Below are 8,384 nucleotides of genomic sequence, written 5' to 3' on the forward strand. Positions count from 1 at the left end.
CAGGTGAGAAAGTCAGAGCTTTAGGAAGAGGCCAATCGTTGCCAACTTGGAATTCAGAGTTGGATGACTGTCCAAAACCATTTTTCCCAGTCAGAGATCGTTCCCAGTTGTCTTGAACACAGTGAAGTCGGAAGTCTGACATTTCCGAGTTCCGAGTTGTTTTGAAAGCAGCATCATACCCTGACTTTGAGAAGGGATTACGTGACAATTAGCGTTAGCAACAGTGTGACGCAGCATGACAACGTGAATGCGATTGGTCCACAGTCTGCTGGTTGGGGCGTTACGCGTTCCTCCAATTCATTGACTAATGGGATTCCTATCTCCTTCTTTCTGTAATATCTCTGATGTCACACACATACGCCGTCAATATAATCCATAGAGTAAACCATATTTGATCAGTAGGCTAGTGGGTGTGGCAGATTGAACAGGATTGTAGCCACACACACAGTTTTGCAAGATACTTTGCAGTTAAAATGTCATTAATGGTTGGATCAGCCTATACTGTTTTACCCAAATGTGTGACCACCAAGGATAAAGGAATAAGCTATTACAAGGTTTTTGAACCCACTTGTTGTATTTCCAGGCCCTGGTCAAATGTAGTGTACTATATGGAATAGGGTGCCATTAGCGACTCAGCCCCCCAGAAGTGGGAATACACCTGCAATGCTGCATACACAAATGAATGGGTATCATAACCTCATGCAAAAAAAATGCCACTATGTGAACCATATTGAATACAGATTTGATGGATTTGTCATCCATTGATTTGTCATCCATTGATTCAGAATGTCTTCATGAGGTCACCAGTACAATTAGACCCTGGTCTTGGTGGTGAATATCTGGGTGAGAGTTATGGGAGAGAATGTAATGGGGGAGGAGGCGTTGGTTTTTGTCATAAGGGCCAATGAGTGAAAGCAGTTCTCAGTCTACATGGAACACTTGTCTTGTAGAACATACAAATCATTAGCCCAGATTAGCCTATCAAGTTTGAGAATGACCACCACAAATTCTAATGCAAGGAGGACTGCAAGGACCAGCTCTTTATTGTGGAATCTGTCGGCAAGAGATCACAACCCACGTGTGTGTGTGTGTGTGTGTGTGTATGTGTGTGTGTGCGTGCGTCTATGTGTGACATTGTCACGTTCCTGACCTGTTTTCTGTTGTTTTGTATGTGTGTGATGGTCAGGGCGTGAGTTTTGGGTGGGCATTCTATGTTGTGTGTTTCTATGTTGGTTTAGGGTTGCCTGGTATGGCTCTTAATTAGAGGCAGGTGTTTTGCGTTCCTCTAATTAAGAGTCATATTTAGGTAGGTTGTTTCACTGTGTTCGTTGTGGGTGGTTGTTACCTGTCTCTGTGTTTGTGTTCTCTGTTATTTGGTGTTGGATTTTATGTGGATTCTATATTTTCCGGACAGTTTAGTCCTGTGTGTTTGGACTGGTATTTTCATGCGCCCGTGTGTTTGGGCATGATCGTTTTCCCTGTCTACAGGAATAAAATCCACGTTCTTGAATACCTGCTCTCTGCGCTTGACTCCTCCACCCAGTACTCCTAGCAGTCTTTTCGAACCACCCCCAAACCAGGACCAAGCAGCGTAGCAACGGGGAGCAGCAGCGGCCCAGTACACAGGACTACTGGACAGAGGAAATGGTCTTGGAGATCATGGACGGAAAAGGACCTGGGGAAGGGTTGGAGAGAATCGCCGCTCTCGGGAGGTGAAGGGGCAGCCACAGCCCAGGAGCGGTGGATTGAGAGGCAGCACGTAAGAGAGGCTGGAAGCCCGAGAGGCTCACAAACATTTTTTGGGGGGGGGGGCTAAAGGGGAGTGTGGCGAAGCCGGGTTGGATACCTGAGCCAACTCCCCGGGCTTGCGTGGAGTGAGAGAGCGTCGTACTGGTCAGACACCGTGTTATGCGGTAAAGCGCACGGTGTCCCAAGTACGCGTGCTTAGCCCAGTGCGGGCTATTCCACCTTGCCGCACTGGAGGGCTAGGTTGGGCTCGAGCCGAGTGCCATGAAGCGGCCCAACGTATCTGGTCTCAGTACGTCTCTCTGGGCCGGCGTACATGGCACCAGCCTTACAGGTGGTGTCCGGTTCGCTCTGCATATGCCCAGTGCGGGCTATTCCACCTCGCCGCACTGGGCAGGGCTACGGGGACCATTCAACCTGGTAAAGGTTGGGGAGGCTCGGTGCTCAAGAGCACGTGTCCTCCTTCACGGTCCGGTATATCCGGAGCACCTTCCCACCCAGCTCAGTACCACCATGGCTACACCACGCACCAGGCTTCCAGTGCATCTCAAGAGCCCTGTTCTCTCTCCACGCATCTCCCTATGGTGCGTGTCTCCAGCCCAGTGCCTCCAGTTCCGGCACCACGCACCAGGCCTCCTGTGCGTCTCCAGAGCCCTGTACGCACTGTTCTTTCCCCGCACTCGCCCTGAGGTGCGTGCCCTCAGCCCGGTACCTCCAGTTCCGGTACCACGCCAGGCCTAGAGTGCGCCACGAGAGTCCAGTGTGCCCTGTTGTTGTTCCCCGCACTAGCCTGAAGGCGTGTCCTTAGCCCGGTACTCCAGTTCCGGTACCACCAGGCCTACAGTGCGTCTCAGCCGGCCAGAGTCGCCGCGTCTGCCAGCGGCGCTGAACTGCCCGTCTGCGCATGCGGCGCTGAACTGCCGGTCTGCCCAGTCGGCGCCTGAACTGCCCGTCTGCCAGCGGCGCCTGAACTGCCCGTCTGCCCAGCGGTCTGAATGCCGTCTGCCCTACGCTCGAATGTGTCTGCATGAGCCTGCAAAGCCGCCCGTCTGCCATGCATGCAAAGCCGCCCGTCTGCCATGAGCCTGCAAAGGCCGCCCGCCAGACGGAGCCGCTAGAGCGTCGCGAACAGGAGCCGCTAGAGCCTTCCGCCAGACCGGATCAGCCAGAGCCTTCCGCCAGACCGGATCAGCCAGAGCCTTCCGCCAGACCGGATCAGCCAGAGCCTTCCGCCAGACCGGATCAGCAGAGCCTTCGCCAGACCGGATCAGCCAGAGCCTTCGCCAGACGCGATAGCCAGACTTCCGCCGACCGGATCAGCAGAGCTCGCAGATCGACAGCCAGAGCCTCCGCCAGACCGGATCAGAGAGCTTCCGCAGACGGATCAGCAGAGCCTCCGCAGACCGGATCAGCCAGAGCCTTCCGCAGAACCGGATGCCAGAGCTCGATCAGCCCGATCTGCAGTCCTCACCGACCTGCCAGAGTCCCTCAGCCCGGACCTGCCAGAGTCCCTCAGCCCGGACCTGCCAGAGTCCCTCAGCCCGGACTGCAGGTCCCTCAGCCGGACCTGCCAGAGTCCCTCAGCCCGGACCTGCCAGAGTCCCTCAGCCCGGACCTGCCAGAGTCCCTCAGCCCTGCAGACCTCAGCCGGCCAGAGTCCCTCAGCCAAGACCTGCCAGAGTCCTCAGCCAGGACCTGCCAGAGTTCCTCAGCCAGGACCTGCCGCCCTTATCCCGGTGCTGCCCCTTATCCCGGTGCTGCTATCCCGGTGCTGCCCCTTATCCCGGTGCTGCCCCTTCATTTAGGTGGTTTTAGTTGGAGGGTGGTCATTGGGAGGGGGATACAGAAGCGGGGAGTGACTATGGTGGTGTGGGGACAGCGTCCGGAGCCTGAGCCACCACCGTGGTCAGATGCCCACCCAGACCCTCCCCTGGACTTTGTGCTGGTGCGCCCGGCGTTCGCACCTTGAGGGGGGGTTCTGTCACGTTCCTGACCTGTTTTTCTGTTGTTTTGTATGTGTGTGATGGTCAGGGCGTGAGTTTTGGGTGGGCATTCTATGTTGTGTGTTTCTATGTTGGTTTAGGGTTGCCTGGTATGGCTCTTAATTAGAGGCAGGTGTTTTGCGTTCCTCTAATTAAGAGTCATATTTAGTTAGGTTGTTTCACTGTGTTCGTTGTGGGTGGTTGTTACCTGTCTCTGTGTTTGTGTTCTCTGTTTTTGGTGTTGGATTTTATGTGGATTCTATATTTTCCGGACAGTTTATCCTGTGTGTTTGGACTGGTATTTTCATGCGCCCGTGTGTTTGGCGATGATCGTTTTCCCTGTCTACAGGAATAAAATCCACGTTCTTGAATACCTGCTCTCTGCGCTTGACTCCTCCACCCAGTACTCCTAGCAGCTCTGACAGACATGAAATAGTGAAGTCAACCAACTCGTTTTCATTTTGTTCTGTAGTGCGATTCTTTTAATAGATTATGATGACTGTACGCTTAAATAAAGGACAAATAAAATGTGCATTTCCCCGTGGCTTGGATGCAATCATTCCGGATGGCAGCGCCTGTATCCAGTGGTAGGCTCCTGCTCCTGCTCCTTTACCCCATCATTAGAGCCAGTCATGCAGGAAGACTGTGGAGAAGGAGCCCAGTGTCTGTCATGGAGACAGTGTCACAGTGAGAGAGGAGGGAAAGAAACGGGAAAGCCCAGTTGATATGCCCTATTCTCTACAAAGTGCACTATTTTTGACCAGGGCCCATAGAGTGGGTTGGAGGTAGAATTCCCTATCCCCCAGGAGACCACAGCCAGAAGACACAGACAACCTTTCATCTCAGAGAGAAGGCAAAGGTTTTTATGTGTGTATCTATGACAGAAGACACTGATGCCATGAAACCACTGTAGGTGTGTCAGCCCATTCCACAAATTCCACAAGATGATTGAGTTTAAGTGTGTACCCTGCAGAATGTGGCATTTTGAGTCCCCTCGGGAGATTTCTGGGCACTTTCACTAACTCCTGACATGCATACAGTCAGTCAGTCAACGCCAAAGGTTTGTTTTGAAAAAGAAAGATACCAGATACCCATTATTCCTCTGTGTAATAGCAAAATCACATTAAACATGGTGAATGCACCAATTTGTAAGTCGCTCTGGATAAGAGCGTCTGCTAAATGACTTAAATGTAAATGTAAACAAGGAGAGCGGTGTCTTGTCTCTCGTTCTGCTCTACAATTATGGTGTTACATAGGCTTTAATAAGCAAGGCAAGCCTAGGCATATGTATGGTGAGGTATGGCTGCACAGTGAATAGACAGGATAGATCGAGCTGCGTTTGTCAGTGTAACTAGACGGAAGCATTACCAGGAAAGCTTTGATAAAACACTGGGTTTGAGAGTTTATTCATCTGTAGAATTTTCTGTTGCTGGTAGAAGAATGGGCAATGCGATTCTCTCTGTAGCAGAGATATGGATACGATTCTGGAGGTCTGGAATGTTCTCCTTTATGTGATCCCATCCATTATGCCAGAGGCAGAATGATGAGACACACCACCTCTTTTCCTCTGATTTACTGGAATGTTCTTCCGTTGCTAAGTCATAAATGTCATACTCTCTAGACTAGAGGAATCTTTGACACTCAGGGATCAACATAATCCAAAGAAAGCTAGGGCTCTGTATCTGAGGCATATGTACATTTTATTTTGTGCTGTTAAGGCTTTTTTGCATAGTCTTGAGTCACTGAGATCTAAAACAGCACGGTGCTGTCCATTGGTCACTATCCTCTCCTCTTATTTATGTATCAGTCATTCAGTCAGCAGCCTCACCCTCCCCGTTATACAAGCACAGTTCTGTGACAGGTAAATGTGTCGGAGAGGTTTCATGGGTTCAATGACCACAGCCCAGGTTTTATCTCAGTGGGTGTTTGATATACTGCACCTGCTCTGAGGGTGTTGAGAGAGAGAGATCAAGGACGGGTAAAAAAAAAAGAGAAAGAAAAAGAGAGTCAAAGGTACAGAGAGAGAGGGGGAGAGAGTTAACCGTAGCCTTATGTGTGGAGGTGGCTCTGCAATAGGGAGGGGAGGTGAAGTTAATGGCTAGATAAGACTCTCTGGATTCCAGCTAGAACAAGGACACCGACACTGCTTTGTCAGGGTTGTGTATGTGTGAGAAGAGGCAGCCAGGGAGTGGCTATGCCCCTGCAAGACGCCACTAACCCCTTCTAACACACACCCATACCGCTCCTCTTCCTGCCAGCAAAGTAGATCACACAGGCTTGCAGCTAACTGTCGAGCTGCATTACGTAACAGGCACTCTTTCAGAAATGAGGAGAGAGAGAAGCCTCTGGGCGTTGTCTGGTCTCCTGAAACCTGCCTGGAAACAGGGTTTACTCAGGCATGCTCACTCAGCCTGAGCAGTAAGTATCAACCAACCTCCCCCTCGCTTCCCTTCTCAACCCCACACGCTCTGCTACTGCTATGCCTAATAGTGCAGTCAGTATGGCATTGAAGCACACATTCCTCCTTCTGTGCTACTGACTGTCTTAAAAGCACCTTATTTAGAGGGTACATTGAACGTGGTGAGTGGTGATTACACAGACTTAGGTTTATCCATGTACTCCCTCCTCTTTCCTCCAGAACAATGGCTCTAAAAAATATAGGAATAGCAAAGTCAAACCGTGCACCAAGCTTGTGAAATTTCTCAAAATCATTATCATTTTATTGCAGTTTCATCACTCCCATTTGCATGCACAACGTCCCCTGAACTCTCTGTGATATTGCTCTGCTCGGCGGTACTGAAACTAATTCCCCAATACAATTTTTTTAATTTTTTTCCGCTACCGTGAAATTGAGAGAGAAAACGTTTTTAATAAAGCTTAAGGGGACTTTAATGTCATTTTCAGCTCAGTGAATTTCACACTTTTGATTAGTTAACCTTGAAATGCTGAGTCATCACGATGCTCCAGGGGTAGCTAGCGTTACATGGTGCTTCTTGTCCCCACAGGTAGGCAGACGTCACTCAGCCATGGCTCAGGCTTAGTCATACCCCCCAGACCACCTTCCCAAGCAGGCTGGGGCTGAGTGTAGGATGGAGCTACCCTTATGCACAGGGGCTGTATGTATCAAGTGTCTTAGAGCAGGAGCAGGGATTCATGAACAGTGTTGCCTTTCAGATTGTAATGAATACAGTTATTTGGACAGGGGAGACCTGATCCGAGATCAGCACCTACTCTGAGACACTTGATGCTGTACATATGGCCCCTGATCAAAGATAATGCTATGATTTTACCTTCAAATAGTTTTTGTTGCACAGAGGTTTGGTGAGCTGACCCTAGGTCAGGTCTGTAGATGGGCGCAAATTCTACTGTACATCCAGCTTGACAGAAACATAGCAACATCAGAGGGACATGTAAAACCACGAGATGGGTTCTTTATCCATCAGCATCGGCACAGGTCAAGTTGAGCGGTGGGACTTTTTCCACGAGGTTCCCCTTGGTCAGATACAGTAGCATAGAATTACATATAGAACATGTATATTTAATAGGTTCTCTATGGTCCATAGGACCTTCTGTAATACCCATTGAGAGATTCTGTCATGATGTCATCTACACTGAGTGTACAAAAGATTAGGAACACCTGCTCTTTCCATGACAGACTGACCAGGTGAATCCAGGTGAAAGGTATGATCCCTTGTTGATGTCACCTGTTAAATCCACTTCAATCAGTGTAGATCAGGGGCCTGTGGCCCCCCTTTTGTAGGCCCGTGGATGTGGGCACGCAGACACACGAGCCACTGCAGCTCCTCATGATGAGATCCGTTTTTTGTGGCCCCCATCAAAGTTGCCCATACCTGGTGCAGACGACGGAGAGGAGACAGGTTTAAGAAGGATGTTTAAATCTTGAGACAATTAAGACATGGATTGTGTATGGTGAGTGGTGAGTGGGCAAGACAAAATATTTAAGTGCCTTTGAACGGGGTATGGTAGTAGGTGCCAGGCGCAACGGTTTGAGTTTGTCAAACTGCAACGCTGATGGGTTTCTCACGCTCGTAGTACGCCTTGTAGTCCATGCCCCGACGAATTGAGGCTGTTCCGAGGGCAAAATGAGGTGCATCACAGTATTAGGAAGGTGTTCCTTATGTTTTGTAACCTCAGTGTATGTATGACCATGCTTATCGGTAGTTTCACTGCACCCAAACCACCTCATTGATTACCTGTGCCTGAGTGTACAGAGAGAGAGAGATGTGCCATGTTATAGGGCCCTCACTTGTTCATCATAAAATGTTGTATCTACCACAGTTGAGGTCTATTCAAATTCAAGACATTCAATTCAGGTAGTAAAGTGAAATTAAATTCAATAATTTAAAAAAGGCCATCTAATTTCAACACCTTCTCAATAGCCAGCAGCATACCACCCTGCATACCACTGCTGGCTTGCTTCTGAAGCTAAGCAGGGTTGGTCCTGGTCAGTCCCTGGATGGGAGACCAGGTGCTGCTGGAAGTGGTGTTGGAGGGCCAGTAGGAGGCACTCTTTCCTCTGGTCTAAACAAAGATCCCAATGCCCCAGGGCAGTGATTGGGGACACTGCTCTGTGTAGGGTGCCGTCTTTCGGATGGGATGTTAAACGGGTGTCCTGACTCTCTGAGGTCATTAAAG

Source organism: Salvelinus sp. IW2-2015, linkage group LG14 (genome assembly GCF_002910315.2).
Source record: "Salvelinus sp. IW2-2015 linkage group LG14, ASM291031v2, whole genome shotgun sequence".
Lineage (NCBI taxonomy): Eukaryota > Metazoa > Chordata > Actinopteri > Salmoniformes > Salmonidae > Salvelinus > Salvelinus sp. IW2-2015.